Source organism: Osmerus mordax, chromosome 22, assembly GCF_038355195.1.
Source record: "Osmerus mordax isolate fOsmMor3 chromosome 22, fOsmMor3.pri, whole genome shotgun sequence".
Lineage (NCBI taxonomy): Eukaryota > Metazoa > Chordata > Actinopteri > Osmeriformes > Osmeridae > Osmerus > Osmerus mordax.
Window position 1 is genome coordinate 11,871,593 of NC_090071.1, and position 27,655 is coordinate 11,899,247.

Consider the following 27,655-nt stretch of genomic DNA (forward strand, 5'->3'; position numbering starts at 1 on the left):
AGAGAGATAGATCTAACTAAAACAAACTAAAAACAGTACTCCTGTGCGGAGTGAATAAAAATAAAGGCGAATAGTGTAGTTAACTACGTAAAATATAAATAATGCACTCTAGTGGATACAAATGTTTTTCAAATTACACTAAATTAGGATAACATAATGTTTTGATAACATACACACTTGGAAACTCAAGTGGTTGTTTATTAGAAATAGTCAAAGGTGCCGTAGGTGGGACGCGAACCGCGGACCTTTGGTTCCATTCTACATCTTCCCCAAACGATGTAAAATTCGTCATTTCGGGTGTTTTTTCGAATTATCTTAAAATGTAACGGGTTAAAAATGTTTAAACTATGAATGGGGACTTTTGAGTTTCCCCTTTTCTCTCTTTTTCCTCTTTTTTCTCCCTCTTTTCTCCCTCTTTTCTCCCTTTTTCTTCCCCCTCCCTTCTCCCCCTTCTTCCCCCCTCAAACAGGCGATTGTTCCCCAGCTTTAGCGGAAATGGTAGAGCGCTCGCTTAGCATGCGAGAGGTAGCGGGATCGATGCCCGCATCCTCCACAGGTGATGCTGTTTAACTGGCAAGATTTAGTTCCTTTCCAAAGCAACATCTACAAGAATCGCATTGGCATGAAGGATGACGACACGATTGGCCTAATACAATTTGGGTCCTCATGCTGATGCTAACAAGTTCCCCAACGAGGAGCTTAGTATGGGGGAATTAGCTCAAGTGGTAGAGCGCTTGCTTCGCATGCGAGAGGCAGCGGGATCGATGCCCGCATTCTCCAACAGCTTTTTCATTGAAAAATGGAGCTCCGTTCCACAACAACCTTTGCACGTGTTTCGGAAAAGCAGCTCCAAAGTGTGGGACGATTCAACTCTCCCAGGTAGGAGCAAGGGAAGTGCGAGTTAGCTCAAACGCTGCAGCGCTTCCTTTGCCTGTCATATGCAGGGGAATCGATACTCGCAATCCCTGTGAGATTCAAATTGATGTCAAGTAAGCAGTCGAACCAGACTGTACTCATGCTGACGCTCACAAGTTCCCCAACGAGGAACTCTACATGGGGGATTAGCTCAAATGGTAGAGCGCTCGCTTTGCATGCGAGAGGTAGCGGGATCGATGCCCACATCCTCCACAGGTGATGCTGTTTAACTGGCAAGATTTAGTTTCTTACGCAGGGGAATCGATACTCGCAATCCCTGTGAGATTCAAATTGATGTCAAGTAAGCAGTCGAACCAGACTGTACTCATGCTGACGCTCACAAGTTCCCCAACGAGGAACTCTACATGGGGGATTAGCTCAAATGGTAGAGTGCTCGCTTAGCATGCGAGAGGTAGCGGGATCGATGCCCGCATCCTCCACAGGTGATGCTGTTTAACTGGCAAGATTTAGTTCCTTTCCAAAGCAACATCTACAAGAATCGCATTGGCATGAAGGATGACGACACGATTGGCCTAATACAATTTGGGTCCTCATGCTCATGCTAACAAGTTCCCCAACGAGGAGCTTAATATGGGGGAATTAGCTCAAGTGGTAGAGCGCTTGCTTCGCATGCGAGAGGCAGCGGGATCGATGCCCGCATTCTCCAACAGCTTTTTCATTGAAAAATGGAGCTCCGTTCCACAACAACCTTTGCACGTGTTTCGGAAAAGCAGCTCCAAAGTGTGGGACGATTCAACTCTCCCAGGTAGGAGCAAGGGAAGTGCGAGTTAGCTCAAACGCTGCAGCGCTTCCTTTGCCTGTCATATGCAGGGGAATCGATACTCGCAATCCCTGTGAGATTCAAATTGATGTCAAGTAAGCAGTCGAACCAGACTGTACTCATGCTGACGCTCACAAGTTCCCCAACGAGGAACTCTACATGGGGGATTAGCTCAAATGGTAGAGCGCTCGCTTTGCATGCGAGAGGTAGCGGGATCGATGCCCGCATCCTCCATAGGTGATGCTGTTTAACTGGCAAGATTGAGTTTCTTACGCAGGGGAATCGATACTCGCAATCCCTGTGAGATTCAAATTGATGTCAAGTAAGCAGTCGAGCCAGATTGTCGATTGTGACTCAAGACTGAGCAGTTGTTAACTCTTCCAAGGAAAATACACACACGTAAGGTGGGGGATTAGCTCAAATGGTAGAGCGCTCGCTTAGCATGCGAGAGGTAGCGGGATCGATGCCCGCATCCTCCACAGGTGATGCTGTTTAACTGGCAAGATTTAGTTCCTTTCCAAAGCAACATCTACAAGAATCGCATTGGCATGAAGGATGACGACACGATTGGCCTAATACAATTTGGGTCCTCATGCTGATGCTAACAAGTTCCCCAACGAGGAGCTTAGTATGGGGGAATTAGCTCAAGTGGTAGAGCGCTTGCTTCGCATGCGAGAGGCAGCGGGATCGATGCCCGCATTCTCCAACAGCTTTTTCATTGAAAAATGGAGCTCCGTTCCACAACAACCTTTGCACGTGTTTCGGAAAAGCAGCTCCAAAGTGTGGGACGATTCAACTCTCCCAGGTAGGAGCAAGGGAAGTGCGAGTTAGCTCAAACGCTGCAGCGCTTCCTTTGCCTGTCATATGCAGGGGAATCGATACTCGCAATCCCTGTGAGATTCAAATTGATGTCAAGTAAGCAGTCGAACCAGACTGTACTCATGCTGACGCTCACAAGTTCCCCAACGAGGAACTCTACATGGGGGATTAGCTCAAATGGTAGAGCGCTCGCTTTGCATGCGAGAGGTAGCGGGATCGATGCCCGCATCCTCCATAGGTGATGCTGTTTAACTGGCAAGATTTAGTTTCTTACGCAGGGGAATCGATACTCGCAATCCCTGTGAGATTCAAATTGATGTCAAGTAAGCAGTCGAGCCAGATTGTCAATTGTGACTCAAGACTGAGCAGTTTTTAACTCTTCCAAGGAAAATACACACACGTAAGGTGGGGGATTAGCTCAAATGGTAGAGCGCTCGCTTAGCATGCGAGAGGTAGCGGGATCGATGCCCGCATCCTCCACAGGTGATGCTGTTTAACTGGCAAGATTTAGTTCCTTTCCAAAGCAACATCTACAAGAATCGCATTGGCATGAAGGATGACGACACGATTGGCCTAATACAATTTGGGTCCTCATGCTCATGCTAACAAGTTCCCCAACGAGGAGCTTAATATGGGGGAATTAGCTCAAGTGGTAGAGCGCTTGCTTCGCATGTGAGAGGCAGCGGGATCGATGCCCGCATTCTCCAACAGCTTTTTCATTGAAAAATGGAGCTCCGTTCCACAACAACCTTTGCACGTGTTTCGGAAAAGCAGCTCCAAAGTGTGGGACGATTCAACTCTCCCAGGTAGGAGCAAGGGAAGTGCGAGTTAGCTCAAACGCTGCAGCGCTTCCTTTGCCTGTCATATGCAGGGGAATCGATACTCGCAATCCCTGTGAGATTCAAATTGATGTCAAGTAAGCAGTCGAACCAGACTGTACTCATGCTGACGCTCACAAGTTCCCCAACGAGGAACTCTACATGGGGGATTAGCTCAAATGGTAGAGCGCTCGCTTTGCATGCGAGAGGTAGCGGGATCGATGCCCGCATCCTCCATAGGTGATGCTGTTTAACTGGCAAGATTTAGTTTCTTACGCAGGGGAATCGATACTCGCAATCCCTGTGAGATTCAAATTGATGTCAAGTAAGCAGTCGAGCCAGATTGTCAATTGTGACTCAAGACTGAGCAGTTTTTAACTCTTCCAAGGAAAATACACACACGTAAGGTGGGGGATTAGCTCAAATGGTAGAGCGCTCGCTTAGCATGCGAGAGGTAGCGGGATCGATGCCCGCATCCTCCACAGGTGATGCTGTTTAACTGGCAAGATTTAGTTCCTTTCCAAAGCAACATCTACAAGAATCGCATTGGCATGAAGGATGACGACACGATTGGCCTAATACAATTTGGGTCCTCATGCTCATGCTAACAAGTTCCCCAACGAGGAGCTTAATATGGGGGAATTAGCTCAAGTGGTAGAGCGCTTGCTTCGCATGTGAGAGGCAGCGGGATCGATGCCCGCATTCTCCAACAGCTTTTTCATTGAAAAATGGAGCTCCGTTCCACAACAACCTTTGCACGTGTTTCGGAAAAGCAGCTCCAAAGTGTGGGACGATTCAACTCTCCCAGGTAGGAGCAAGGGAAGTGCGAGTTAGCTCAAACGCTGCAGCGCTTCCTTTGCCTGTCATATGCAGGGGAATCGATACTCGCAATCCCTGTGAGATTCAAATTGATGTCAAGTAAGCAGTCGAACCAGACTGTACTCATGCTGACGCTCACAAGTTCCCCAACGAGGAACTCTACATGGGGGATTAGCTCAAATGGTAGAGCGCTCGCTTTGCATGCGAGAGGTAGCGGGATCGATGCCCGCATCCTCCATAGGTGATGCTGTTTAACTGGCAAGATTTAGTTTCTTACGCAGGGGAATCGATACTCGCAATCCCTGTGAGATTCAAATTGATGTCAAGTAAGCAGTCGAGCCAGATTGTCGATTGTGACTCAAGACTGAGCAGTTTTTAACTCTTCCAAGGAAAATACACACATGTAAGGTGGGGGATTAGCTCAAATGGTAGAGCGCTCGCTTAGCATGCGAGAGGTAGCGGGATCGATGCCCGCATCCTCCACAGGTGATGCTGTTTAACTGGCAAGATTTAGTTCCTTTCCAAAGCAACATCTACAAGAATCGCATTGGCATGAAGGATGACGACACGATTGGCCTAATACAATTTGGGTCCTCATGCTGATGCTAACAAGTTCCCCAACGAGGAGCTTAGTATGGGGGAATTAGCTCAAGTGGTAGAGCGCTTGCTTCGCATGCGAGAGGCAGCGGGATCGATGCCCGCATTCTCCAACAGCTTTTTCATTGAAAAATGGAGCTCCGTTCCACAACAACCTTTGCACGTGTTTCGGAAAAGCAGCTCCAAAGTGTGGGACGATTCAACTCTCCCAGGTAGGAGCAAGGGAAGTGCGAGTTAGCTCAAACGCTGCAGCGCTTCCTTTGCCTGTCATATGCAGGGGAATCGATACTCGCAATCCCTGTGAGATTCAAATTGATGTCAAGTAAGCAGTCGAACCAGACTGTACTCATGCTGACGCTCACAAGTTCCCCAATGAGGAACTCTACATGGGGGATTAGCTCAAATGGTAGAGCGCTCGCTTAGCATGCGAGAGGTAGCGGGATCGATGCCCGCATCCTCCACAGGTGATGCTGTTTAACTGGCAAGATTTAGTTCCTTTCCAAAGCAACATTTACAAGAATCGCATTGGCATGAAGGATGACGACACGATTGGCCTAATACAATTTGGGTCCTCATGCTCATGCTAACAAGTTCCCCAACGAGGAGCTTAATATGGGGGAATTAGCTCAAGTGGTAGAGCGCTTGCTTCGCATGCGAGAGGCAGCGGGATCGATGCCCGCATTCTCCAACAGCTTTTTCATTGAAAAATGGAGCTCCGTTCCACAACAACCTTTGCACGTGTTTCGGAAAAGCAGCTCCAAAGTGTGGGACGATTCAACTCTCCCAGGTAGGAGCAAGGGAAGTGCGAGTTAGCTCAAACGCTGCAGCGCTTCCTTTGCCTGTCATATGCAGGGGAATCGATACTCGCAATCCCTGTGAGATTCAAATTGATGTCAAGTAAGCAGTCGAACCAGACTGTACTCATGCTGACGCTCACAAGTTCCCCAACGAGGAACTCTACATGGGGGATTAGCTCAAATGGTAGAGCGCTCGCTTTGCATGCGAGAGGTAGCGGGATCGATGCCCACATCCTCCACAGGTGATGCTGTTTAACTGGCAAGATTTAGTTTCTTACGCAGGGGAATCGATACTCGCAATCCCTGTGAGATTCAAATTGATGTCAAGTAAGCAGTCGAGCCAGATTGTCGATTGTGACTCAAGACTGAGCAGTTTTTAACTCTTCCAAGGAAAATACACACACGTAAGGTGGGGGATTAGCTCAAATGGTAGAGCGCTCGCTTAGCATGCGAGAGGTAGCGGGATCGATGCCCGCATCCTCCACAGGTGATGCTGTTTAACTGGCAAGATTTAGTTCCTTTCCAAAGCAACATCTACAAGAATCGCATTGGCATGAAGGATGACGACACGATTGGCCTAATACAATTTGGGTCCTCATGCTGATGCTAACAAGTTCCCCAACGAGGAGCTTAATATGGGGGAATTAGCTCAAGTGGTAGAGCGCTTGCTTCGCATGCGAGAGGCAGCGGGATCGATGCCCGCATTCTCCAACAGCTTTTTCATTGAAAAATGGAGCTCCGTTCCACAACAACCTTTGCACGTGTTTCGGAAAAGCAGCTCCAAAGTGTGGGACGATTCAACTCTCCCAGGTAGGAGCAAGGGAAGTGCGAGTTAGCTCAAACGCTGCAGCGCTTCCTTTGCCTGTCATATGCAGGGGAATCGATACTCGCAATCCCTGTGAGATTCAAATTGATGTCAAGTAAGCAGTCGAACCAGACTGTACTCATGCTGACGCTCACAAGTTCCCCAACGAGGAACTCTACATGGGGGATTAGCTCAAATGGTAGAACGCTCGCTTTGCATGCGAGAGGTAGCGGGATCGATGCCCGCATCCTCCATAGGTGATGCTGTTTAACTGGCAAGATTTAGTTTCTTACGCAGGGGAATCGATACTCGCAATCCCTGTGAGATTCAAATTGATGTCAAGTAAGCAGTCGAGCCAGATTGTCGATTGTGACTCAAGACTGAGCAGTTGTTAACTCTTCCAAGGAAAATACACACACGTAAGGTGGGGGATTAGCTCAAATGGTAGAGCGCTCGCTTAGCATGCGAGAGGTAGCGGGATCGATGCCCGCATCCTCCACAGGTGATGCTGTTTAACTGGCAAGATTTAGTTCCTTTCCAAAGCAACATCTACAAGAATCGCATTGGCATGAAGGATGACGACACGATTGGCCTAATACAATTTGGGTCCTCATGCTGATGCTAACAAGTTCCCCAACGAGGAGCTTAGTATGGGGGAATTAGCTCAAGTGGTAGAGCGCTTGCTTCGCATGCGAGAGGCAGCGGGATCGATGCCCGCATTCTCCAACAGCTTTTTCATTGAAAAATGGAGCTCCGTTCCACAACAACCTTTGCACGTGTTTCGGAAAAGCAGCTCCAAAGTGTGGGACGATTCAACTCTCCCAGGTAGGAGCAAGGGAAGTGCGAGTTAGCTCAAACGCTGCAGCGCTTCCTTTGCCTGTCATATGCAGGGGAATCGATACTCGCAATCCCTGTGAGATTCAAATTGATGTCAAGTAAGCAGTCGAACCAGACTGTACTCATGCTGACGCTCACAAGTTCCCCAACGAGGAACTCTACATGGGGGATTAGCTCAAATGGTAGAGCGCTCGCTTTGCATGCGAGAGGTAGCGGGATCGATGCCCGCATCCTCCATAGGTGATGCTGTTTAACTGGCAAGATTTAGTTTCTTACGCAGGGGAATCGATACTCGCAATCCCTGTGAGATTCAAATTGATGTCAAGTAAGCAGTCGAGCCAGATTGTCAATTGTGACTCAAGACTGAGCAGTTTTTAACTCTTCCAAGGAAAATACACACACGTAAGGTGGGGGATTAGCTCAAATGGTAGAGCGCTCGCTTAGCATGCGAGAGGTAGCGGGATCGATGCCCGCATCCTCCACAGGTGATGCTGTTTAACTGGCAAGATTTAGTTCCTTTCCAAAGCAACATCTACAAGAATCGCATTGGCATGAAGGATGACGACACGATTGGCCTAATACAATTTGGGTCCTCATGCTCATGCTAACAAGTTCCCCAACGAGGAGCTTAATATGGGGGAATTAGCTCAAGTGGTAGAGCGCTTGCTTCGCATGTGAGAGGCAGCGGGATCGATGCCCGCATTCTCCAACAGCTTTTTCATTGAAAAATGGAGCTCCGTTCCACAACAACCTTTGCACGTGTTTCGGAAAAGCAGCTCCAAAGTGTGGGACGATTCAACTCTCCCAGGTAGGAGCAAGGGAAGTGCGAGTTAGCTCAAACGCTGCAGCGCTTCCTTTGCCTGTCATATGCAGGGGAATCGATACTCGCAATCCCTGTGAGATTCAAATTGATGTCAAGTAAGCAGTCGAACCAGACTGTACTCATGCTGACGCTCACAAGTTCCCCAACGAGGAACTCTACATGGGGGATTAGCTCAAATGGTAGAGCGCTCGCTTTGCATGCGAGAGGTAGCGGGATCGATGCCCGCATCCTCCATAGGTGATGCTGTTTAACTGGCAAGATTTAGTTTCTTACGCAGGGGAATCGATACTCGCAATCCCTGTGAGATTCAAATTGATGTCAAGTAAGCAGTCGAGCCAGATTGTCGATTGTGACTCAAGACTGAGCAGTTTTTAACTCTTCCAAGGAAAATACACACATGTAAGGTGGGGGATTAGCTCAAATGGTAGAGCGCTCGCTTAGCATGCGAGAGGTAGCGGGATCGATGCCCGCATCCTCCACAGGTGATGCTGTTTAACTGGCAAGATTTAGTTCCTTTCCAAAGCAACATCTACAAGAATCGCATTGGCATGAAGGATGACGACACGATTGGCCTAATACAATTTGGGTCCTCATGCTGATGCTAACAAGTTCCCCAACGAGGAGCTTAGTATGGGGGAATTAGCTCAAGTGGTAGAGCGCTTGCTTCGCATGCGAGAGGCAGCGGGATCGATGCCCGCATTCTCCAACAGCTTTTTCATTGAAAAATGGAGCTCCGTTCCACAACAACCTTTGCACGTGTTTCGGAAAAGCAGCTCCAAAGTGTGGGACGATTCAACTCTCCCAGGTAGGAGCAAGGGAAGTGCGAGTTAGCTCAAACGCTGCAGCGCTTCCTTTGCCTGTCATATGCAGGGGAATCGATACTCGCAATCCCTGTGAGATTCAAATTGATGTCAAGTAAGCAGTCGAACCAGACTGTACTCATGCTGACGCTCACAAGTTCCCCAATGAGGAACTCTACATGGGGGATTAGCTCAAATGGTAGAGCGCTCGCTTAGCATGCGAGAGGTAGCGGGATCGATGCCCGCATCCTCCACAGGTGATGCTGTTTAACTGGCAAGATTTAGTTCCTTTCCAAAGCAACATTTACAAGAATCGCATTGGCATGAAGGATGACGACACGATTGGCCTAATACAATTTGGGTCCTCATGCTCATGCTAACAAGTTCCCCAACGAGGAGCTTAATATGGGGGAATTAGCTCAAGTGGTAGAGCGCTTGCTTCGCATGCGAGAGGCAGCGGGATCGATGCCCGCATTCTCCAACAGCTTTTTCATTGAAAAATGGAGCTCCGTTCCACAACAACCTTTGCACGTGTTTCGGAAAAGCAGCTCCAAAGTGTGGGACGATTCAACTCTCCCAGGTAGGAGCAAGGGAAGTGCGAGTTAGCTCAAACGCTGCAGCGCTTCCTTTGCCTGTCATATGCAGGGGAATCGATACTCGCAATCCCTGTGAGATTCAAATTGATGTCAAGTAAGCAGTCGAACCAGACTGTACTCATGCTGACGCTCACAAGTTCCCCAACGAGGAACTCTACATGGGGGATTAGCTCAAATGGTAGAGCGCTCGCTTTGCATGCGAGAGGTAGCGGGATCGATGCCCGCATCCTCCATAGGTGATGCTGTTTAACTGGCAAGATTGAGTTTCTTACGCAGGGGAATCGATACTCGCAATCCCTGTGAGATTCAAATTGATGTCAAGTAAGCAGTCGAGCCAGATTGTCGATTGTGACTCAAGACTGAGCAGTTGTTAACTCTTCCAAGGAAAATACACACACGTAAGGTGGGGGATTAGCTCAAATGGTAGAGCGCTCGCTTAGCATGCGAGAGGTAGCGGGATCGATGCCCGCATCCTCCACAGGTGATGCTGTTTAACTGGCAAGATTTAGTTCCTTTCCAAAGCAACATCTACAAGAATCGCATTGGCATGAAGGATGACGACACGATTGGCCTAATACAATTTGGGTCCTCATGCTGATGCTAACAAGTTCCCCAACGAGGAGCTTAGTATGGGGGAATTAGCTCAAGTGGTAGAGCGCTTGCTTCGCATGCGAGAGGCAGCGGGATCGATGCCCGCATTCTCCAACAGCTTTTTCATTGAAAAATGGAGCTCCGTTCCACAACAACCTTTGCACGTGTTTCGGAAAAGCAGCTCCAAAGTGTGGGACGATTCAACTCTCCCAGGTAGGAGCAAGGGAAGTGCGAGTTAGCTCAAACGCTGCAGCGCTTCCTTTGCCTGTCATATGCAGGGGAATCGATACTCGCAATCCCTGTGAGATTCAAATTGATGTCAAGTAAGCAGTCGAACCAGACTGTACTCATGCTGACGCTCACAAGTTCCCCAACGAGGAACTCTACATGGGGGATTAGCTCAAATGGTAGAGCGCTCGCTTTGCATGCGAGAGGTAGCGGGATCGATGCCCGCATCCTCCATAGGTGATGCTGTTTAACTGGCAAGATTGAGTTTCTTACGCAGGGGAATCGATACTCGCAATCCCTGTGAGATTCAAATTGATGTCAAGTAAGCAGTCGAGCCAGATTGTCAATTGTGACTCAAGACTGAGCAGTTTTTAACTCTTCCAAGGAAAATACACACACGTAAGGTGGGGGATTAGCTCAAATGGTAGAGCGCTCGCTTAGCATGCGAGAGGTAGCGGGATCGATGCCCGCATCCTCCACAGGTGATGCTGTTTAACTGGCAAGATTTAGTTCCTTTCCAAAGCAACATCTACAAGAATCGCATTGGCATGAAGGATGACGACACGATTGGCCTAATACAATTTGGGTCCTCATGCTCATGCTAACAAGTTCCCCAACGAGGAGCTTAATATGGGGGAATTAGCTCAAGTGGTAGAGCGCTTGCTTCGCATGCGAGAGGCAGCGGGATCGATGCCCGCATTCTCCAACAGCTTTTTCATTGAAAAATGGAGCTCCGTTCCACAACAACCTTTGCACGTGTTTCGGAAAAGCAGCTCCAAAGTGTGGGACGATTCAACTCTCCCAGGTAGGAGCAAGGGAAGTGCGAGTTAGCTCAAACGCTGCAGCGCTTCCTTTGCCTGTCATATGCAGGGGAATCGATACTCGCAATCCCTGTGAGATTCAAATTGATGTCAAGTAAGCAGTCGAACCAGACTGTACTCATGCTGACGCTCACAAGTTCCCCAACGAGGAACTCTACATGGGGGATTAGCTCAAATGGTAGAGCGCTCGCTTTGCATGCGAGAGGTAGCGGGATCGATGCCCGCATCCTCCATAGGTGATGCTGTTTAACTGGCAAGATTTAGTTTCTTACGCAGGGGAATCGATACTCGCAATCCCTGTGAGATTCAAATTGATGTCAAGTAAGCAGTCGAGCCAGATTGTCGATTGTGACTCAAGACTGAGCAGTTGTTAACTCTTCCAAGGAAAATACACACACGTAAGGTGGGGGATTAGCTCAAATGGTAGAGCGCTCGCTTAGCATGCGAGAGGTAGCGGGATCGATGCCCGCATCCTCCACAGGTGATGCTGTTTAACTGGCAAGATTTAGTTCCTTTCCAAAGCAACATCTACAAGAATCGCATTGGCATGAAGGATGACGACACGATTGGCCTAATACAATTTGGGTCCTCATGCTGATGCTAACAAGTTCCCCAACGAGGAGCTTAGTATGGGGGAATTAGCTCAAGTGGTAGAGCGCTTGCTTCGCATGCGAGAGGCAGCGGGATCGATGCCCGCATTCTCCAACAGCTTTTTCATTGAAAAATGGAGCTCCGTTCCACAACAACCTTTGCACGTGTTTCGGAAAAGCAGCTCCAAAGTGTGGGACGATTCAACTCTCCCAGGTAGGAGCAAGGGAAGTGCGAGTTAGCTCAAACGCTGCAGCGCTTCCTTTGCCTGTCATATGCAGGGGAATCGATACTCGCAATCCCTGTGAGATTCAAATTGATGTCAAGTAAGCAGTCGAACCAGACTGTACTCATGCTGACGCTCACAAGTTCCCCAACGAGGAACTCTATATGGGGGATTAGCTCAAATGGTAGAGCGCTCGCTTAGCATGCGAGAGGTAGCGGGATCGATGCCCGCATCCTCCACAGGTGATGCTGTTTAACTGGCAAGATTTAGTTCCTTTCCAAAGCAACATTTACAAGAATGGCATTGGCATGAAGGATGACGACACGATTGGCCTAATACAATTTGGGTCCTCATGCTCATGCTAACAAGTTCCCCAACGAGGAGCTTAATATGGGGGAATTAGCTCAAGTGGTAGAGCGCTTGCTTCGCATGCGAGAGGCAGCGGGATCGATGCCCGCATTCTCCAACAGCTTTTTCATTGAAAAATGGAGCTCCGTTCCACAACAACCTTTGCACGTGTTTCGGAAAAGCAGCTCCAAAGTGTGGGACGATTCCACTCTCCCAGGTAGGAGCAAGGGAAGTGCGAGTTAGCTCAAACGCTGCAGCGCTTCCTTTGCCTGTCATATGCAGGGGAATCGATACTCGCAATCCCTGTGAGATTCAAATTGATGTCAAGTAAGCAGTCGAACCAGACTGTACTCATGCTGACGCTCACAAGTTCCCCAACGAGGAACTCTACATGGGGGATTAGCTCAAATGGTAGAGCGCTCGCTTTGCATGCGAGAGGTAGCGGGATCGATGCCCGCATCCTCCATAGGTGATGCTGTTTAACTGGCAAGATTGAGTTTCTTACGCAGGGGAATCGATACTCGCAATCCCTGTGAGATTCAAATTGATGTCAAGTAAGCAGTCGAGCCAGATTGTCGATTGTGACTCAAGACTGAGCAGTTTTTAACTCTTCCAAGGAAAATACACACATGTAAGGTGGGGGATTAGCTCAAATGGTAGAGCGCTCGCTTAGCATGCGAGAGGTAGCGGGATCGATGCCCGCATCCTCCACAGGTGATGCTGTTTAACTGGCAAGATTTAGTTCCTTTCCAAAGCAACATCTACAAGAATCGCATTGGCATGAAGGATGACGACACGATTGGCCTAATACAATTTGGGTCCTCATGCTGATGCTAACAAGTTCCCCAACGAGGAGCTTAGTATGGGGGAATTAGCTCAAGTGGTAGAGCGCTTGCTTCGCATGCGAGAGGCAGCGGGATCGATGCCCGCATTCTCCAACAGCTTTTTCATTGAAAAATGGAGCTCCGTTCCACAACAACCTTTGCACGTGTTTCGGAAAAGCAGCTCCAAAGTGTGGGACGATTCAACTCTCCCAGGTAGGAGCAAGGGAAGTGCGAGTTAGCTCAAACGCTGCAGCGCTTCCTTTGCCTGTCATATGCAGGGGAATCGATACTCGCAATCCCTGTGAGATTCAAATTGATGTCAAGTAAGCAGTCGAACCAGACTGTACTCATGCTGACGCTCACAAGTTCCCCAACGAGGAACTCTACATGGGGGATTAGCGGCACCCGGGGCACATTCGACTGGCTATCGCGACCAATCAGCTACCTCTGTTCTAGGTTCGAGGGCCAATCGGATTCTCACCCCGTCCAATTGCGTCAGGCCGATTGAGCCAATCGGAACACGTACATCTCCAATTACGTCACACCGATAGCAACGGCGTCCACGACCCCAGAGACCCCCGCCGAAGATGTGAGATGAGTGACAGTAAGTCGCGTCAGTTCATTCATTGCAGGATACGCTATTTCCAGTTGTTAGAAGTACCGCACCGCAAAGGTAAATACATACATAGCTAATCAAAAAAATCATCCGTTTGACATTTCAATACATGTTATCGTTCATCGGGTCAATGACAAGTCATATCACGAATATTAGAGTTTGTCATTTCAGAGTTTGTCATGTACAGTAGCTAAAGTAGATTTCCTCAGGTACTGTAGTATTGGCTGTCATTTACTTTTTTTAAGGGATTACTAATAGGTTACTGTAGCGACAGATGTTATTCGGACTAGCAAACGCAATATTTAACCTGTTATATATTATAGATGTCACTGGGGACAAAACGAAATAAAGAGAACTTTTTCACTTGTGGTAATAAAGTGACCCAGAAAAGGTTTAAAAAAAATATTCCTCTGGAAATAGTAGCTAAATATTTGATATGTTAAAAAGCTACCTATAACAATAAATAAATGTTATTGTACTAGTGTGAAAAATCGCTCCTTTTACCTTTTAGATGTCGAGTTCAAAAAGCCACAAAAGTATGGGGGATGGGGAATGGATGTCCCGTTTGAGGAGGTTTGCCAGCTCTGGGGTTTGGCCTGCTGATGCAGGCAACAGGCCAGCCCCAAGACAGAAGAGGTGGTATGACCTCTTTCAAAAGGTATGTAAAATGACCAAAAGATCACTGAAAAAAAATGGATGTATTCTGATGGCCTATAAAAGATTACTGAATTGCCAGAAATACCAGTCACAGTATGGGACCTTGATAAGGATAATGAACAGCAACTTCAGTGTCAATGTCATGTTTAGTCACCAATAGAAGATGATATGTCAAAATGGTCCATTTCTATTGGGTTGTTTTCTTAAAAAAAATTGTTTGTTTTATTTGGAACAGATTGAGAAGTGCCCGTTGCAGTTACGTGGCCAAAGAATGCTGTTTGGTGGGACACAGCAGTGTACTTGTGGCTTTCATAACCCAAAGGTAATGTGAATGAGACTTCTTGACACCAAAACACTAAAAGAATCACTTTGTGATGTGCTCAGTAATGTGATGTCTGACATGGATCTCTCTGTCCCTAATCCAGCCAACCACTGGACAAACTGTGGCAGAGACCTCTACCTGTGCTGCCCCTCCCCCACTGAGAACGACCTCAGCCTCTGCCTCTGCCTCAGCCCATGTCCCAGCACGGCCCACACTGACTTTGTCCATGGTGACTATTTCAATATTATTATTGTCATACAAGCTTTCAAATATGGACAACCACTGATTACATATGATGATGGCAAAATGGAAGAGCATTTCAGGTTTACAATGTAATCCTTTGATAAATGTCTCTAATTGTCACCACAGTTTTCTAAACCACGATTTGGAGGCTCACATGGCGCTGTTGCAAAGCCCAATGTGAATGTGGTTAGGAAAGCAAAGGTAAATATGATTATATGTAAATATATATTTATAGGTTAATATGAGCAAACCTAAATCTTAAGAGCTTGATTTGATTTCATTGAGCTCTACTTTTTACAAATGCTTCCCCCGCTCCTTCTCCCAGTCTCTGTCCAGTCCACCCACCATGACAGGAGACACCCAGGCCACTGCCAGCTCACCTACGGCCACTGTGAGGACCACCCCACCAGGCTTTGGTTCCCCTACGGCCACTGTGAGGACCACCCCACCAGGCTTTGGTTCCCCTAAGGCCTCTGTGAGGACCACCCCACCAGGCTTTGGTTCCCCTATGGCCTCTGTGAGGCCTAGAACACCATCAAGCCCTGCCATGGCTTTTGTGAGGACCGAATCACCGTTCTCAAAGCCCCCATCCACCCCCTACAAAGCCTCCGTGAGGACATCTTCCCGCTCCAGCCCTGCGACGACCTCTGTGAGGCCCAGCACAGCTTCCAGCCTCAGCACTGTCTCTGAGACCAGCACCAGCCCTACAACGGCTGCTGTAAGTGTTGTGTTCTTTGAACTGTTTTTTGTTTCATAGGATGAGGATGTTCTCATATGATTGGGCTATTCTGTTTTTGTAAATATATTTCTCTTGTTTTGTAACAGGATGTGCATGATGAGGATGAGCTTGCTGCCCCTGGCCCTGCTCCTGGCCCTGCTCCTGGCCCTGCTCCTGGCCCTGCTCCTGGCCCTGCTCCTGGCCCTGCTCCTGGTCCCACTCCTGACTTCTGGCTTCCTGTCAGAATGAAGGAGACAATCCCGGTTCAGGACCAGCGGTGGATTGCATCCACCCTGTTTCAGTCTGGCAAGCTGCGTTTGAACTTGAAGCTCTGGTATGAGCCACCAGCCTCTGCCCTGATTTACCACCAGGCTCCAACACCGGACCGTTTTTTTGCCCACAGGCTCTTGGTATGGATGCCCTATCACTTGTGGAAAGTGAGGGTATTCTGCCAAACCTGTGGGAAGCAGCTGACGGGGTATGGTGTGCACAAGAGGGTGCGGAAGGTCCTGGACGTGGACCGGTACTACCTGATGGTGACGGAGACACTCAGGTGCACTGTGTGTCGCCTGACCCATCTGGCAACCAGTCAGGCTGTCCTGGACCAGCTGGACCTGCCTCACAGGAGGAAGTTCAGGATGATCCTGACACGCTTGTGAGTTAAAAATCTACAATCATTTTCTAATAATGCCTGCTGCAGGTCCTTACATAATTGAACAAGTTCTTGAAACTAATCGGTCTTTTCTTCAAGGTATGCTTGTGACATACGGGTCATCCGCATGTTGCGGGAACGGACCCTCGGCAACAGCCCGGCGTGCTTGGTGAAACAGCTGCGGGAGAACCATGGGGAGGAGTGGTTGGACCGCCTGGCCGACTACTTGGGGGAGTGTGCGGCCTTTGTTGACCAGCCCAGCCTCTTCCCAGTCACCTGCCAGGAGCCTCCACAGCCACTCGATGTCCCAACCAGCCGGTGGGTGCTGTCGGTGTACGGGAGGGACATCATCAGCCGTATGGACCATATAAAGGCGTCCATCACGTCAACCTTTGGGTCCATTTTAAAAATGGACTCCACCAAGAAGGTAATAAGATGAAGAAAATCCATTGTGGCAATTATGCCACAATGAAAACATGAATCCTCAATGATTTGTATTCTTATAAGCACACATACACACATATCCATGCCTTTGATTAAGACTGTAGTAATACATACATAAACTTCTGTGTTTAGTTAATAGATTTTCTTTTGAAAGCTCTCATGAAGTTTTTTGTGTACATTTTGTCATTTCAGATGACAAAGAAGCTGGCTGGTGCAGCAAAGGGGACTGCATTCTGGGTGACCTCGGTGGGGAACGAGATCGGCCAGGTCCTCGTCAGTGTCCTGACTGCCCAGGAGGGACCGGGGCTGGACCCGATGGTCTCTGGTCTCATTGAGAGGTACACCCAGGCAGGTGCAGCTCCCCCGGTCCTGCTCTATGTGGACTGTGGCTGCTGCTCGGAGGAGGGGGAGACCAAGCTTCAGGCCAGGTTTGGTGGGTGGCCAGACCTGAAGATAAGGCTGGACATCTGGCATTTTATGCGGCGGCTGGCCGTGGGATGCACCACCGATGCCCATGCCCTGTACCCCCTCTTTATGAGCCGCCTGTCTGTGTGCCTATTTGAGTGGGATGCAGCGGACGTAGCCCTACTGCGCAGGGTGAAGAGGGAGCAGCTCAGAAGGGAGGGTGTGCCCCTCATTACCAACGACATGGTGGACAAGGCCATCACCAAGGCTGAGCTGTCCCAGTTCTGCAGGCGGAGGACACGTGGAGTGGACGCCACGGTCCTCCGCATTGAGCAGCTGCTGCAGGAGCTGATGGGGGAGAAGGGGAGAGACCTGCTGGGAGTTCCGCTGCTGGACCAGGCAAAGATGGAGCACATCTGGCGCACCCAGAAGAGGCACGTGAAGTGCATCCAGGATGTGCCAGGTGTACTCCTGTACACGGAGACAGGCAGCTCCACCAGGGAGGGGATCCAGCTGACCACGTACAGGTGTGCAAGAGGCTCCACCTCCTTGGAGTCCTTCCACTGCCACCTGAACAGGTTTATTCCAGGTTGGTGTAGATTTCATCATCTTATCAATATTCTTACCAATGACATTTTATTCAAATAGCCTTGTTCATCATTGTTCACGTTCTCTCTTTTTTTTTTAGGAACGAGTGCAAACCTGCTCAACTTCCAGCTGTACCTCCTGGAAGGCCTGAACAGGTGGAACCAAAACCGGGCAGCGGCCTCCATCACCACCAAGCGCATGGCGCTGTTGACGTACGCGGGGGACGTGCTGGAGTCCGTCAACAGCAACAGCCTGAAGGTTTTTGGAAGGAAGTATGTCCCCTCCTTCATCCCACCGAGAAAGTACACCGGTAAGTCTCGGCAAATATGAATACAAATAATTATGTTGTTAAGAGCTCAGTATTTATGCATTATGGTAAGTTCCATATCTGTTTTTTAATACTAATTAGCATTGCATTGTTGTTCATGTTCAGGAGAGTTGCTTGGGGTGAACTACCTGCTTAGGCAGACAGGGCAGCCCTTGCAGGACATGGACCCCGACTCTGAGGAGACAGACCAGCTGCTGGAGGACCACGCCACAGAGGAGGAACAGGCGGATGAAGGGTTTGAGGATGAAGGACAGGACCTCACTATCGGTAGTGTTTCGGAAGACTTCCCCTCTTCCGCCCTGCCTTCTACCACCCTGCCTGTGGTCCCCACCCTGTCACTCACCTCCTCCACCCTGCCTTCCACCACCCTGCCTGTGGTCCCCACCCTGCCACTCACCTCCTCCACCCTGCCTTCCACCACCCTGCCTGTGGTCCCCACCCTGCCACTCACCTCCTCCACCCTGCCTTCCATCACCTTGACTGTAACCACCTCTATCCTACCTGTCACCCCCACCACTCTGCCTGTCACCCCCATGCCTGTAGCTACCACCCTGCCTCCCCCCATAACCCAGCCCTGTGTCCCAGGTGCCTCCTCTCAGGTGCCTGAAGAACAGCTGGTATGTTAACTTTTTACTAGTAACTAACTGTCATTCATAGAAACTAACAAGTTCAGTAGATAGGAAAGTGTCTGAATACAAGCGCAATTGATTATTAGAAGCAACACACAGTAATTGACAGCAAACAAATAAAACACACAGCAGCAGCAGTCAATATAACAAACCTTTGCCATAAGGTGTTCAGCACTAAATGTCAAATTGTTGAATGTTTCAGGCTGTGGACGAGCATGGCATTCCAGGCATGGATCGAGTGGATAGACTGGCAGAGTGCTTAGTGGAGCTGAGGCATCAGACCAACATGACCCTCCATAACCAGCAGGTCAGCAAGACATGCATTGTACAACAGATATTTGTTTATGTATTTATAATATATAAATATATATAATATATGTTTTCTTTCCTTCTTAGGTCAGCAACATTGTGGGGCTGTGGCAAGACCTGCTGGATTATGACAAGCAGAGGGTGGTGTTTGCTGCGCGGCACCTGGATAGGCTCATCAAGGGGCGGTTCCGCCACAAAAAAAAGGTGGAGTTCACGCCAGGTGTGGAGAGTGTGGAGAGGTGTGTCCTGGGGTCCACTGGTTCGCCTGCTCAGTGGCCAGACTGCTGCCGCCTTGTGGAGGCCATCTTCGTCCGGCTCTCCGACATCCACAAGAGTCCCAGGAAGCAGGGGAAGAACTGCATGTCCAGGTGGACTCTGATCCTGCAGGACTACCGCAAGGTCCGGCAGCTCATCCTGGGCAATGGGGCCATCATGCAGGGCACCACCCTGCAGCTGGTGGAGGTGAACCAGTCGACCCTCTCCCAGTGGTACAACCGCAGGGTGAAGAAGCAGGATCTGGCTGTGTTGCAGCAGGGCATAAACTTGCCAGGTCCTCTGTCTGTGGCTGACGAGCCTCTCCTGCCTGCCAACGTCCGCCCTGCTGTTGTTCCACCTCAACCCCAGGGAGCAGCCCACACCTACCACCTGCCGCAGAGCACAGCAGGGCAGGCAAAAACCAAGAGGCGGGCAACATGTGCAGCCCCAGCACCACCTCCAGCGGTCCGACCCAGGCTGACAGCCCAGAGGCAGCTCTTCCCTGGTCCTTCAGCTGCCCTTGGAGGCCCCACTCCCATCCCTATCATGCCCCGCCCTACCCCCATTGCCCCTCGCCCTACCCATATCGCCCCTCGCCCTGCTGCCCACCCTACTGTGCTGTTTGTCTCCCGAGCCCCTGGTATAAGGCCACCCTCTGCCCCCTCTCCATTGATGGTCCCCCAAGCCCTGCGTTTTGTCCCACCCTCTTCCTGCACCACCCACCTTCCCCAGCTTCGTCCTGCTCCTGGTCCAGCTCCCCATGCCTACCAGAGGAGAGTGGAGGCCAACAAATGCTGGAGGTGTGGCCAGAACAGAACGGCAGAGACTGGCCACAGCCAGTATAAGGGGACTGTTTACTGCCCCTCTGCAGAGACTCTTTCCAGAGAGCAGTGGCTGGAGGAGCAAAAAAAAAAATGATTCTTTGGGCCTTTGTATATAGTTTTCATTGTTTAGATATAGTTAATGCTTAGATTTCCCCTGTGTATATAGTTTTCATTGTGTAAATATTGTAATTTAGCATATCATTTGCCTGTATATATATAGTTTTAATTGAAGTTGTTGTTCATATTTCTATTTTTACACTTGTGGATAAATGTTTCTATTTATCAACTATCTGTTGGTCAGTCCGTTGTTATTTCCCAATCACTACTCTTTCTAACCAAATACGGCAAGTCTACAAGAAGTAAGAGCAGCAAAAAGTGATTAACTTTACGCTTGCTTGCGCACATTGTTTAAAAATATTTAATATATGGATCATGCAAGTGTTGAAATGGTAAGTGCCGAAACCAAAAAGACAGAGCTTCAGATAAGAGCACACAAGCTCAGAAGCCACACAGTTTGAGCAATAGATAGATGGATGGATAGAGAGATAGATCTAACTAAAACAAACTAAAAACTACTCCTGTGCGGAGTGAATAAAAATAAAGGCGAATAGTGTAGTTAACTACGTAAAATATAAATAATGCACTCTAGTGGATACAAATGTTTTTCAAATTACACTAAATTAGGATAACATAATGTTTTGATAACATACACACTTGGAAACTCAAGTGGTTGTTTATTAGAAATAGTCAAAGGTGCCGTAGGTGGGACGCGAACCGCGGACCTTTGGTTCCATTCTACATCTTCCCCAAACGATGTAAAATTCGTCATTTCGGGTGTTTTTTCGAATTATCTTAAAATGTAACGGGTTAAAAATGTTTAAACTATGAATGGGGACTTTTGAATTTCCCCTTTTCTCCCTTTTTCCTCTTTTTTCTCCCTCTTTTCTCCCTCTTTTCTCCCTTTTTCTTCCCCCTCCCTTCTCCCCCTTCTTCCCCCCTCAAACAGGCGATTGTTCCCCAGCTTTAGCGGAAATGGTAGAGCGCTCGCTTAGCATGCGAGAGGTAGCGGGATCGATGCCCGCATCCTCCACAGGTGATGCTGTTTAACTGGCAAGATTTAGTTCCTTTCCAAAGCAACATTTACAAGAATCGCATTGGCATGAAGGATGACGACACGATTGGCCTAATACAATTTGGGTCCTCATGCTGATGCTAACAAGTTCCCCAACGAGGAGCTTAATATGGGGGAATTAGCTCAAGTGGTAGAGCGCTTGCTTCGCATGCGAGAGGCAGCGGGATCGATGCCCGCATTCTCCAACAGCTTTTTCATTGAAAAATGGAGCTCTGTTCCACAACAACCTTTGCACGTGTTTCGGAAAAGCAGCTCCAAAGTGTGGGACGATTCAACTCTCCCAGGTAGGAGCAAGGGAAGTGCGAGTTAGCTCAAACGCTGCAGCGCTTCCTTTGCCTGTCATATGCAGGGGAATCGATACTCGCAATCCCTGTGAGATTCAAATTGATGTCAAGTAAGCAGTCGAACCAGACTGTACTCATGCTGACGCTCACAAGTTCCCCAACGAGGAACTCTACATGGGGGATTAGCTCAAATGGTAGAGCGCTCGCTTTGCATGCGAGAGGTAGCGGGATCGATGCCCACATCCTCCACAGGTGATGCTGTTTAACTGGCAAGATTTAGTTTCTTACGCAGGGGAATCGATACTCGCAATCCCTGTGAGATTCAAATTGATGTCAAGTAAGCAGTCGAACCAGACTGTACTCATGCTGACGCTCACAAGTTCCCCAACGAGGAACTCTACATGGGGGATTAGCTCAAATGGTAGAGCGCTCGCTTTGCATGCGAGAGGTAGCGGGATCGATGCCCGCATCCTCCACAGGTGATGCTGTTTAACTGGCAAGATTTAGTTCCTTTCCAAAGCAACATTTATAAGAATCGCATTGGCATGAAGGATGACGACACGATTGGCCTAATACAATTTGGGTCCTCATGCTGATGCTAACAAGTTCCCCAACGAGGAGCTTAATATGGGGGAATTAGCTCAAGTGGTAGAGCGCTTGCTTCGCATGCGAGAGGCAGCGGGATCGATGCCCGCATTCTCCAACAGCTTTTTCATTGAAAAATGGAGCTCCGTTCCACAACAACCTTTGCACGTGTTTCGGAAAAGCAGCTCCAAAGTGTGGGACGATTCAACTCTCCCAGGTAGGAGCAAGGGAAGTGCGAGTTAGCTCAAACGCTGCAGCGCTTCCTTTGCCTGTCATATGCAGGGGAATCGATACTCGCAATCCCTGTGAGATTCAAATTGATGTCAAGTAAGCAGTCGAACCAGACTGTACTCATGCTGACGCTCACAAGTTCCCCAACGAGGCACTCTACATGGGGGATTAGCTCAAATGGTAGAGCGCTCGCTTTGCATGCGAGAGGTAGCGGGATCGATGCCCGCATCCTCCATAGGTGATGCTGTTTAACTGGCAAGATTTAGTTTCTTACGCAGGGGAATCGATACTCGCAATCCCTGTGAGATTCAAATTGATGTCAAGTAAGCAGTCGAGCCAGATTGTCGATTGTGACTCAAGACTGAGCAGTTTTTAACTCTTCCAAGGAAAATACACACATGTAAGGTGGGGGATTAGCTCAAATGGTAGAGCGCTCGCTTAGCATGCGAGAGGTAGCGGGATCGATGCCCGCATCCTCCACAGGTGATGCTGTTTAACTGGCAAGATTTAGTTCCTTTCCAAAGCAACATCTACAAGAATCGCATTGGCATGAAGGATGACGACACGATTGGCCTAATACAATTTGGGTCCTCATGCTGATGCTAACAAGTTCCCCAACGAGGAGCTTAGTATGGGGGAATTAGCTCAAGTGGTAGAGCGCTTGCTTCGCATGCGAGAGGCAGCGGGATCGATGCCCGCATTCTCCAACAGCTTTTTCATTGAAAAATGGAGCTCCGTTCCACAACAACCTTTGCACGTGTTTCGGAAAAGCAGCTCCAAAGTGTGGGACGATTCAACTCTCCCAGGTAGGAGCAAGGGAAGTGCGAGTTAGCTCAAACGCTGCAGCGCTTCCTTTGCCTGTCATATGCAGGGGAATCGATACTCGCAATCCCTGTGAGATTCAAATTGATGTCAAGTAAGCAGTCGAACCAGACTGTACTCATGCTGACGCTCACAAGTTCCCCAACGAGGAACTCTACATGGGGGATTAGCTCAAATGGTAGAGCGCTCGCTTAGCATGCGAGAGGTAGCGGGATCGATGCCCGCATCCTCCACAGGTGATGCTGTTTAACTGGCAAGATTTAGTTCCTTTCCAAAGCAACATTTACAAGAATCGCATTGGCATGAAGGATGACGACACGATTGGCCTAATACAATTTGGGTCCTCATGCTGATGCTAACAAGTTCCCCAACGAGGAGCTTAATATGGGGGAATTAGCTCAAGTGGTAGAGCGCTTGCTTCGCATGCGAGAGGCAGCGGGATCGATGCCCGCATTCTCCAACAGCTTTTTCATTGAAAAATGGAGCTCCGTTCCACAACAACCTTTGCACGTGTTTCGGAAAAGCAGCTCCAAAGTGTGGGACGATTCAACTCTCCCAGGTAGGAGCAAGGGAAGTGCGAGTTAGCTCAAACGCTGCAGCGCTTCCTTTGCCTGTCATATGCAGGGGAATCGATACTCGCAATCCCTGTGAGATTCAAATTGATGTCAAGTAAGCAGTCGAACCAGACTGTACTCATGCTGACGCTCACAAGTTCCCCAACGAGGAACTCTACATGGGGGATTAGCTCAAATGGTAGAGCGCTCGCTTTGCATGCGAGAGGTAGCGGGATCGATGCCCGCATCCTCCATAGGTGATGCTATTTAACTGGCAAGATTTAGTTTCTTACGCAGGGGAATCGATACTCGCAATCCCTGTGAGATTCAAATTGATGTCAAGTAAGCAGTCGAGCCAGATTGTCGATTGTGACTCAAGACTGAGCAGTTTTTAACTCTTCCAAGGAAAATACACACATGTAAGGTGGGGGATTAGCTCAAATGGTAGAGCGCTCGCTTAGCATGCGAGAGGTAGCGGGATCGATGCCCGCATCCTCCACAGGTGATGCTGTTTAACTGGCAAGATTTAGTTCCTTTCCAAAGCAACATCTACAAGAATCGCATTGGCATGAAGGATGACGACACGATTGGCCTAATACAATTTGGGTCCTCATGCTGATGCTAACAAGTTCCCCAACGAGGAGCTTAGTATGGGGGAATTAGCTCAAGTGGTAGAGCGCTTGCTTCGCATGCGAGAGGCAGCGGGATCGATGCCCGCATTCTCCAACAGCTTTTTCATTGAAAAATGGAGCTCCGTTCCACAACAACCTTTGCACGTGTTTCGGAAAAGCAGCTCCAAAGTGTGGGACGATTCAACTCTCCCAGGTAGGAGCAAGGGAAGTGCGAGTTAGCTCAAACGCTGCAGCGCTTCCTTTGCCTGTCATATGCAGGGGAATCGATACTCGCAATCCCTGTGAGATTCAAATTGATGTCAAGTAAGCAGTCGAACCAGACTGTACTCATGCTGACGCTCACAAGTTCCCCAACGAGGAACTCTACATGGGGGATTAGCTCAAATGGTAGAGCGCTCGCTTAGCATGCGAGAGGTAGCGGGATCGATGCCCGCATCCTCCACAGGTGATGCTGTTTAACTGGCAAGATTTAGTTCCTTTCCAAAGCAACATTTACAAGAATCGCATTGGCATGAAGGATGACGACACGATTGGCCTAATACAATTTGGGTCCTCATGCTGATGCTAACAAGTTCCCCAACGAGGAGCTTAATATGGGGGAATTAGCTCAAGTGGTAGAGCGCTTGCTTCGCATGCGAGAGGCAGCGGGATCGATGCCCGCATTCTCCAACAGCTTTTTCATTGAAAAATGGAGCTCTGTTCCACAACAACCTTTGCACGTGTTTCGGAAAAGCAGCTCCAAAGTGTGGGACGATTCAACTCTCCCAGGTAGGAGCAAGGGAAGTGCGAGTTAGCTCAAACGCTGCAGCGCTTCCTTTGCCTGTCATATGCAGGGGAATCGATACTCGCAATCCCTGTGAGATTCAAATTGATGTCAAGTAAGCAGTCGAACCAGACTGTACTCATGCTGACGCTCACAAGTTCCCCAACGAGGAACTCTACATGGGGGATTAGCTCAAATGGTAGAGCGCTCGCTTTGCATGCGAGAGGTAGCGGGATCGATGCCCACATCCTCCACAGGTGATGCTGTTTAACTGGCAAGATTTAGTTTCTTACGCAGGGGAATCGATACTCGCAATCCCTGTGAGATTCAAATTGATGTCAAGTAAGCAGTCGAACCAGACTGTACTCATGCTGACGCTCACAAGTTCCCCAACGAGGAACTCTACATGGGGGATTAGCTCAAATGGTAGAGCGCTCGCTTTGCATGCGAGAGGTAGCGGGATCGATGCCCGCATCCTCCACAGGTGATGCTGTTTAACTGGCAAGATTTAGTTCCTTTCCAAAGCAACATTTATAAGAATCGCATTGGCATGAAGGATGACGACACGATTGGCCTAATACAATTTGGGTCCTCATGCTGATGCTAACAAGTTCCCCAACGAGGAGCTTAATATGGGGGAATTAGCTCAAGTGGTAGAGCGCTTGCTTCGCATGCGAGAGGCAGCGGGATCGATGCCCGCATTCTCCAACAGCTTTTTCATTGAAAAATGGAGCTCTGTTCCACAACAACCTTTGCACGTGTTTCGGAAAAGCAGCTCCAAAGTGTGGGACGATTCAACTCTCCCAGGTAGGAGCAAGGGAAGTGCGAGTTAGCTCAAACGCTGCAGCGCTTCCTTTGCCTGTCATATGCAGGGGAATCGATACTCGCAATCCCTGTGAGATTCAAATTGATGTCAAGTAAGCAGTCGAACCAGACTGTACTCATGCTGACGCTCACAAGTTCCCCAACGAGGAACTCTACATGGGGGATTAGCTCAAATGGTAGAGCGCTCGCTTTGCATGCGAGAGGTAGCGGGATCGATGCCCACATCCTCCACAGGTGATGCTGTTTAACTGGCAAGATTTAGTTTCTTACGCAGGGGAATCGATACTCGCAATCCCTGTGAGATTCAAATTGATGTCAAGTAAGCAGTCGAACCAGACTGTACTCATGCTGACGCTCACAAGTTCCCCAACGAGGAACTCTACATGGGGGATTAGCTCAAATGGTAGAGCGCTCGCTTTGCATGCGAGAGGTAGCGGGATCGATGCCCGCATCCTCCACAGGTGATGCTGTTTAACTGGCAAGATTTAGTTCCTTTCCAAAGCAACATTTATAAGAATCGCATTGGCATGAAGGATGACGACACGATTGGCCTAATACAATTTGGGTCCTCATGCTGATGCTAACAAGTTCCCCAACGAGGAGCTTAATATGGGGGAATTAGCTCAAGTGGTAGAGCGCTTGCTTCGCATGCGAGAGGCAGCGGGATCGATGCCCGCATTCTCCAACAGCTTTTTCATTGAAAAATGGAGCTCCGTTCCACAACAACCTTTGCACGTGTTTCGGAAAAGCAGCTCCAAAGTGTGGGACGATTCAACTCTCCCAGGTAGGAGCAAGGGAAGTGCGAGTTAGCTCAAACGCTGCAGCGCTTCCTTTGCCTGTCATATGCAGGGGAATCGATACTCGCAATCCCTGTGAGATTCAAATTGATGTCAAGTAAGCAGTCGAACCAGACTGTACTCATGCTGACGCTCACAAGTTCCCCAACGAGGAACTCTACATGGGGGATTAGCTCAAATGGTAGAGCGCTCGCTTTGCATGCGAGAGGTAGCGGGATCGATGCCCGCATCCTCCATAGGTGATGCTGTTTAACTGGCAAGATTTAGTTTCTTACGCAGGGGAATCGATACTCGCAATCCCTGTGAGATTCAAATTGATGTCAAGTAAGCAGTCGAGCCAGATTGTCGATTGTGACTCAAGACTGAGCAGTTTTTAACTCTTCCAAGGAAAATACACACATGTAAGGTGGGGGATTAGCTCAAATGGTAGAGCGCTCGCTTAGCATGCGAGAGGTAGCGGGATCGATGCCCGCATCCTCCACAGGTGATGCTGTTTAACTGGCAAGATTTAGTTCCTTTCCAAAGCAACATTTACAAGAATCGCATTGGCATGAAGGATGACGACACGATTGGCCTAATACAATTTGGGTCCTCATGCTGATGCTAACAAGTTCCCCAACGAGGAGCTTAATATGGGGGAATTAGCTCAAGTGGTAGAGCGCTTGCTTCGCATGCGAGAGGCAGCGGGATCGATGCCCGCATTCTCCAACAGCTTTTTTCATTGAAAAATGGAGCTCTGTTCCACAACAACCTTTGCACGTGTTTCGGAAAAGCAGCTCCAAAGTGTGGGACGATTCAACTCTCCCAGGTAGGAGCAAGGGAAGTGCGAGTTAGCTCAAACGCTGCAGCGCTTCCTTTGCCTGTCATATGCAGGGGAATCGATACTCGCAATCCCTGTGAGATTCAAATTGATGTCAAGTAAGCAGTCGAACCAGACTGTACTCATGCTGACGCTCACAAGTTCCCCAACGAGGAACTCTACATGGGGGATTAGCTCAAATGGTAGA

At 48.9% G+C, this 27,655-nt stretch overlaps 60 non-coding genes across 60 annotated transcripts; all 60 read left to right on the forward strand.

Annotated features, from left to right (window-relative positions):
- The first annotated feature begins 707 nt into the window (after nt 1–707).
- Nucleotides 708–780, forward strand: trnaa-cgc (transfer RNA alanine (anticodon CGC)). The gene has a single exon. It is a non-coding gene; the product is annotated as a tRNA-Ala (tRNA).
- Nucleotides 781–1,282: 502 nt separating this feature from the next.
- On the forward strand, nt 1,283–1,355 carry trnaa-agc (transfer RNA alanine (anticodon AGC)). Its single transcript has one exon. It is a non-coding gene; the product is annotated as a tRNA-Ala (tRNA).
- A 154-nt stretch (nt 1,356–1,509) lies between these two features.
- On the forward strand, nt 1,510–1,582 carry trnaa-cgc (transfer RNA alanine (anticodon CGC)). Its single transcript has one exon. It is a non-coding gene; the product is annotated as a tRNA-Ala (tRNA).
- A 275-nt stretch (nt 1,583–1,857) lies between these two features.
- Nucleotides 1,858–1,930, forward strand: trnaa-ugc (transfer RNA alanine (anticodon UGC)). The gene has a single exon. It is a non-coding gene; the product is annotated as a tRNA-Ala (tRNA).
- A 172-nt stretch (nt 1,931–2,102) lies between these two features.
- trnaa-agc (transfer RNA alanine (anticodon AGC)) lies at nt 2,103–2,175 on the forward strand. The gene has a single exon. It is a non-coding gene; the product is annotated as a tRNA-Ala (tRNA).
- A 154-nt stretch (nt 2,176–2,329) lies between these two features.
- On the forward strand, nt 2,330–2,402 carry trnaa-cgc (transfer RNA alanine (anticodon CGC)). The gene has a single exon. It is a non-coding gene; the product is annotated as a tRNA-Ala (tRNA).
- Nucleotides 2,403–2,677: 275 nt separating this feature from the next.
- Nucleotides 2,678–2,750, forward strand: trnaa-ugc (transfer RNA alanine (anticodon UGC)). The gene has a single exon. It is a non-coding gene; the product is annotated as a tRNA-Ala (tRNA).
- Nucleotides 2,751–2,922: 172 nt separating this feature from the next.
- trnaa-agc (transfer RNA alanine (anticodon AGC)) lies at nt 2,923–2,995 on the forward strand. The gene has a single exon. It is a non-coding gene; the product is annotated as a tRNA-Ala (tRNA).
- A 502-nt stretch (nt 2,996–3,497) lies between these two features.
- trnaa-ugc (transfer RNA alanine (anticodon UGC)) lies at nt 3,498–3,570 on the forward strand. Its single transcript has one exon. It is a non-coding gene; the product is annotated as a tRNA-Ala (tRNA).
- Nucleotides 3,571–3,742: 172 nt separating this feature from the next.
- trnaa-agc (transfer RNA alanine (anticodon AGC)) lies at nt 3,743–3,815 on the forward strand. The gene has a single exon. It is a non-coding gene; the product is annotated as a tRNA-Ala (tRNA).
- Nucleotides 3,816–4,317: 502 nt separating this feature from the next.
- Nucleotides 4,318–4,390, forward strand: trnaa-ugc (transfer RNA alanine (anticodon UGC)). Its single transcript has one exon. It is a non-coding gene; the product is annotated as a tRNA-Ala (tRNA).
- A 172-nt stretch (nt 4,391–4,562) lies between these two features.
- Nucleotides 4,563–4,635, forward strand: trnaa-agc (transfer RNA alanine (anticodon AGC)). The gene has a single exon. It is a non-coding gene; the product is annotated as a tRNA-Ala (tRNA).
- Nucleotides 4,636–4,789: 154 nt separating this feature from the next.
- Nucleotides 4,790–4,862, forward strand: trnaa-cgc (transfer RNA alanine (anticodon CGC)). The gene has a single exon. It is a non-coding gene; the product is annotated as a tRNA-Ala (tRNA).
- Nucleotides 4,863–5,137: 275 nt separating this feature from the next.
- trnaa-agc (transfer RNA alanine (anticodon AGC)) lies at nt 5,138–5,210 on the forward strand. Its single transcript has one exon. It is a non-coding gene; the product is annotated as a tRNA-Ala (tRNA).
- A 154-nt stretch (nt 5,211–5,364) lies between these two features.
- trnaa-cgc (transfer RNA alanine (anticodon CGC)) lies at nt 5,365–5,437 on the forward strand. The gene has a single exon. It is a non-coding gene; the product is annotated as a tRNA-Ala (tRNA).
- Nucleotides 5,438–5,957: 520 nt separating this feature from the next.
- trnaa-agc (transfer RNA alanine (anticodon AGC)) lies at nt 5,958–6,030 on the forward strand. Its single transcript has one exon. It is a non-coding gene; the product is annotated as a tRNA-Ala (tRNA).
- Nucleotides 6,031–6,184: 154 nt separating this feature from the next.
- Nucleotides 6,185–6,257, forward strand: trnaa-cgc (transfer RNA alanine (anticodon CGC)). The gene has a single exon. It is a non-coding gene; the product is annotated as a tRNA-Ala (tRNA).
- A 520-nt stretch (nt 6,258–6,777) lies between these two features.
- Nucleotides 6,778–6,850, forward strand: trnaa-agc (transfer RNA alanine (anticodon AGC)). The gene has a single exon. It is a non-coding gene; the product is annotated as a tRNA-Ala (tRNA).
- A 154-nt stretch (nt 6,851–7,004) lies between these two features.
- On the forward strand, nt 7,005–7,077 carry trnaa-cgc (transfer RNA alanine (anticodon CGC)). Its single transcript has one exon. It is a non-coding gene; the product is annotated as a tRNA-Ala (tRNA).
- Nucleotides 7,078–7,352: 275 nt separating this feature from the next.
- On the forward strand, nt 7,353–7,425 carry trnaa-ugc (transfer RNA alanine (anticodon UGC)). The gene has a single exon. It is a non-coding gene; the product is annotated as a tRNA-Ala (tRNA).
- Nucleotides 7,426–7,597: 172 nt separating this feature from the next.
- On the forward strand, nt 7,598–7,670 carry trnaa-agc (transfer RNA alanine (anticodon AGC)). The gene has a single exon. It is a non-coding gene; the product is annotated as a tRNA-Ala (tRNA).
- A 502-nt stretch (nt 7,671–8,172) lies between these two features.
- trnaa-ugc (transfer RNA alanine (anticodon UGC)) lies at nt 8,173–8,245 on the forward strand. The gene has a single exon. It is a non-coding gene; the product is annotated as a tRNA-Ala (tRNA).
- Nucleotides 8,246–8,417: 172 nt separating this feature from the next.
- On the forward strand, nt 8,418–8,490 carry trnaa-agc (transfer RNA alanine (anticodon AGC)). The gene has a single exon. It is a non-coding gene; the product is annotated as a tRNA-Ala (tRNA).
- A 154-nt stretch (nt 8,491–8,644) lies between these two features.
- trnaa-cgc (transfer RNA alanine (anticodon CGC)) lies at nt 8,645–8,717 on the forward strand. The gene has a single exon. It is a non-coding gene; the product is annotated as a tRNA-Ala (tRNA).
- A 275-nt stretch (nt 8,718–8,992) lies between these two features.
- Nucleotides 8,993–9,065, forward strand: trnaa-agc (transfer RNA alanine (anticodon AGC)). The gene has a single exon. It is a non-coding gene; the product is annotated as a tRNA-Ala (tRNA).
- A 154-nt stretch (nt 9,066–9,219) lies between these two features.
- On the forward strand, nt 9,220–9,292 carry trnaa-cgc (transfer RNA alanine (anticodon CGC)). The gene has a single exon. It is a non-coding gene; the product is annotated as a tRNA-Ala (tRNA).
- A 275-nt stretch (nt 9,293–9,567) lies between these two features.
- On the forward strand, nt 9,568–9,640 carry trnaa-ugc (transfer RNA alanine (anticodon UGC)). The gene has a single exon. It is a non-coding gene; the product is annotated as a tRNA-Ala (tRNA).
- A 172-nt stretch (nt 9,641–9,812) lies between these two features.
- Nucleotides 9,813–9,885, forward strand: trnaa-agc (transfer RNA alanine (anticodon AGC)). Its single transcript has one exon. It is a non-coding gene; the product is annotated as a tRNA-Ala (tRNA).
- Nucleotides 9,886–10,039: 154 nt separating this feature from the next.
- On the forward strand, nt 10,040–10,112 carry trnaa-cgc (transfer RNA alanine (anticodon CGC)). Its single transcript has one exon. It is a non-coding gene; the product is annotated as a tRNA-Ala (tRNA).
- A 275-nt stretch (nt 10,113–10,387) lies between these two features.
- Nucleotides 10,388–10,460, forward strand: trnaa-ugc (transfer RNA alanine (anticodon UGC)). Its single transcript has one exon. It is a non-coding gene; the product is annotated as a tRNA-Ala (tRNA).
- Nucleotides 10,461–10,632: 172 nt separating this feature from the next.
- On the forward strand, nt 10,633–10,705 carry trnaa-agc (transfer RNA alanine (anticodon AGC)). Its single transcript has one exon. It is a non-coding gene; the product is annotated as a tRNA-Ala (tRNA).
- Nucleotides 10,706–10,859: 154 nt separating this feature from the next.
- Nucleotides 10,860–10,932, forward strand: trnaa-cgc (transfer RNA alanine (anticodon CGC)). The gene has a single exon. It is a non-coding gene; the product is annotated as a tRNA-Ala (tRNA).
- A 275-nt stretch (nt 10,933–11,207) lies between these two features.
- Nucleotides 11,208–11,280, forward strand: trnaa-ugc (transfer RNA alanine (anticodon UGC)). The gene has a single exon. It is a non-coding gene; the product is annotated as a tRNA-Ala (tRNA).
- A 172-nt stretch (nt 11,281–11,452) lies between these two features.
- trnaa-agc (transfer RNA alanine (anticodon AGC)) lies at nt 11,453–11,525 on the forward strand. The gene has a single exon. It is a non-coding gene; the product is annotated as a tRNA-Ala (tRNA).
- Nucleotides 11,526–11,679: 154 nt separating this feature from the next.
- Nucleotides 11,680–11,752, forward strand: trnaa-cgc (transfer RNA alanine (anticodon CGC)). The gene has a single exon. It is a non-coding gene; the product is annotated as a tRNA-Ala (tRNA).
- Nucleotides 11,753–12,027: 275 nt separating this feature from the next.
- trnaa-agc (transfer RNA alanine (anticodon AGC)) lies at nt 12,028–12,100 on the forward strand. The gene has a single exon. It is a non-coding gene; the product is annotated as a tRNA-Ala (tRNA).
- Nucleotides 12,101–12,254: 154 nt separating this feature from the next.
- Nucleotides 12,255–12,327, forward strand: trnaa-cgc (transfer RNA alanine (anticodon CGC)). The gene has a single exon. It is a non-coding gene; the product is annotated as a tRNA-Ala (tRNA).
- Nucleotides 12,328–12,602: 275 nt separating this feature from the next.
- trnaa-ugc (transfer RNA alanine (anticodon UGC)) lies at nt 12,603–12,675 on the forward strand. Its single transcript has one exon. It is a non-coding gene; the product is annotated as a tRNA-Ala (tRNA).
- A 172-nt stretch (nt 12,676–12,847) lies between these two features.
- On the forward strand, nt 12,848–12,920 carry trnaa-agc (transfer RNA alanine (anticodon AGC)). The gene has a single exon. It is a non-coding gene; the product is annotated as a tRNA-Ala (tRNA).
- Nucleotides 12,921–13,074: 154 nt separating this feature from the next.
- trnaa-cgc (transfer RNA alanine (anticodon CGC)) lies at nt 13,075–13,147 on the forward strand. Its single transcript has one exon. It is a non-coding gene; the product is annotated as a tRNA-Ala (tRNA).
- An 8,120-nt stretch (nt 13,148–21,267) lies between these two features.
- trnaa-cgc (transfer RNA alanine (anticodon CGC)) lies at nt 21,268–21,340 on the forward strand. Its single transcript has one exon. It is a non-coding gene; the product is annotated as a tRNA-Ala (tRNA).
- Nucleotides 21,341–21,842: 502 nt separating this feature from the next.
- On the forward strand, nt 21,843–21,915 carry trnaa-ugc (transfer RNA alanine (anticodon UGC)). The gene has a single exon. It is a non-coding gene; the product is annotated as a tRNA-Ala (tRNA).
- Nucleotides 21,916–22,069: 154 nt separating this feature from the next.
- trnaa-cgc (transfer RNA alanine (anticodon CGC)) lies at nt 22,070–22,142 on the forward strand. Its single transcript has one exon. It is a non-coding gene; the product is annotated as a tRNA-Ala (tRNA).
- A 275-nt stretch (nt 22,143–22,417) lies between these two features.
- trnaa-ugc (transfer RNA alanine (anticodon UGC)) lies at nt 22,418–22,490 on the forward strand. Its single transcript has one exon. It is a non-coding gene; the product is annotated as a tRNA-Ala (tRNA).
- A 172-nt stretch (nt 22,491–22,662) lies between these two features.
- Nucleotides 22,663–22,735, forward strand: trnaa-agc (transfer RNA alanine (anticodon AGC)). The gene has a single exon. It is a non-coding gene; the product is annotated as a tRNA-Ala (tRNA).
- Nucleotides 22,736–22,889: 154 nt separating this feature from the next.
- On the forward strand, nt 22,890–22,962 carry trnaa-cgc (transfer RNA alanine (anticodon CGC)). Its single transcript has one exon. It is a non-coding gene; the product is annotated as a tRNA-Ala (tRNA).
- A 275-nt stretch (nt 22,963–23,237) lies between these two features.
- trnaa-agc (transfer RNA alanine (anticodon AGC)) lies at nt 23,238–23,310 on the forward strand. Its single transcript has one exon. It is a non-coding gene; the product is annotated as a tRNA-Ala (tRNA).
- A 154-nt stretch (nt 23,311–23,464) lies between these two features.
- Nucleotides 23,465–23,537, forward strand: trnaa-cgc (transfer RNA alanine (anticodon CGC)). The gene has a single exon. It is a non-coding gene; the product is annotated as a tRNA-Ala (tRNA).
- Nucleotides 23,538–23,812: 275 nt separating this feature from the next.
- trnaa-ugc (transfer RNA alanine (anticodon UGC)) lies at nt 23,813–23,885 on the forward strand. The gene has a single exon. It is a non-coding gene; the product is annotated as a tRNA-Ala (tRNA).
- Nucleotides 23,886–24,057: 172 nt separating this feature from the next.
- On the forward strand, nt 24,058–24,130 carry trnaa-agc (transfer RNA alanine (anticodon AGC)). Its single transcript has one exon. It is a non-coding gene; the product is annotated as a tRNA-Ala (tRNA).
- A 154-nt stretch (nt 24,131–24,284) lies between these two features.
- On the forward strand, nt 24,285–24,357 carry trnaa-cgc (transfer RNA alanine (anticodon CGC)). The gene has a single exon. It is a non-coding gene; the product is annotated as a tRNA-Ala (tRNA).
- Nucleotides 24,358–24,632: 275 nt separating this feature from the next.
- Nucleotides 24,633–24,705, forward strand: trnaa-agc (transfer RNA alanine (anticodon AGC)). The gene has a single exon. It is a non-coding gene; the product is annotated as a tRNA-Ala (tRNA).
- A 154-nt stretch (nt 24,706–24,859) lies between these two features.
- On the forward strand, nt 24,860–24,932 carry trnaa-cgc (transfer RNA alanine (anticodon CGC)). Its single transcript has one exon. It is a non-coding gene; the product is annotated as a tRNA-Ala (tRNA).
- Nucleotides 24,933–25,434: 502 nt separating this feature from the next.
- trnaa-ugc (transfer RNA alanine (anticodon UGC)) lies at nt 25,435–25,507 on the forward strand. The gene has a single exon. It is a non-coding gene; the product is annotated as a tRNA-Ala (tRNA).
- Nucleotides 25,508–25,661: 154 nt separating this feature from the next.
- trnaa-cgc (transfer RNA alanine (anticodon CGC)) lies at nt 25,662–25,734 on the forward strand. The gene has a single exon. It is a non-coding gene; the product is annotated as a tRNA-Ala (tRNA).
- Nucleotides 25,735–26,236: 502 nt separating this feature from the next.
- On the forward strand, nt 26,237–26,309 carry trnaa-ugc (transfer RNA alanine (anticodon UGC)). Its single transcript has one exon. It is a non-coding gene; the product is annotated as a tRNA-Ala (tRNA).
- A 154-nt stretch (nt 26,310–26,463) lies between these two features.
- trnaa-cgc (transfer RNA alanine (anticodon CGC)) lies at nt 26,464–26,536 on the forward strand. The gene has a single exon. It is a non-coding gene; the product is annotated as a tRNA-Ala (tRNA).
- Nucleotides 26,537–26,811: 275 nt separating this feature from the next.
- On the forward strand, nt 26,812–26,884 carry trnaa-ugc (transfer RNA alanine (anticodon UGC)). The gene has a single exon. It is a non-coding gene; the product is annotated as a tRNA-Ala (tRNA).
- A 172-nt stretch (nt 26,885–27,056) lies between these two features.
- On the forward strand, nt 27,057–27,129 carry trnaa-agc (transfer RNA alanine (anticodon AGC)). The gene has a single exon. It is a non-coding gene; the product is annotated as a tRNA-Ala (tRNA).
- A 154-nt stretch (nt 27,130–27,283) lies between these two features.
- trnaa-cgc (transfer RNA alanine (anticodon CGC)) lies at nt 27,284–27,356 on the forward strand. The gene has a single exon. It is a non-coding gene; the product is annotated as a tRNA-Ala (tRNA).
- The last annotated feature ends 299 nt before the right edge of the window (nt 27,357–27,655 follow it).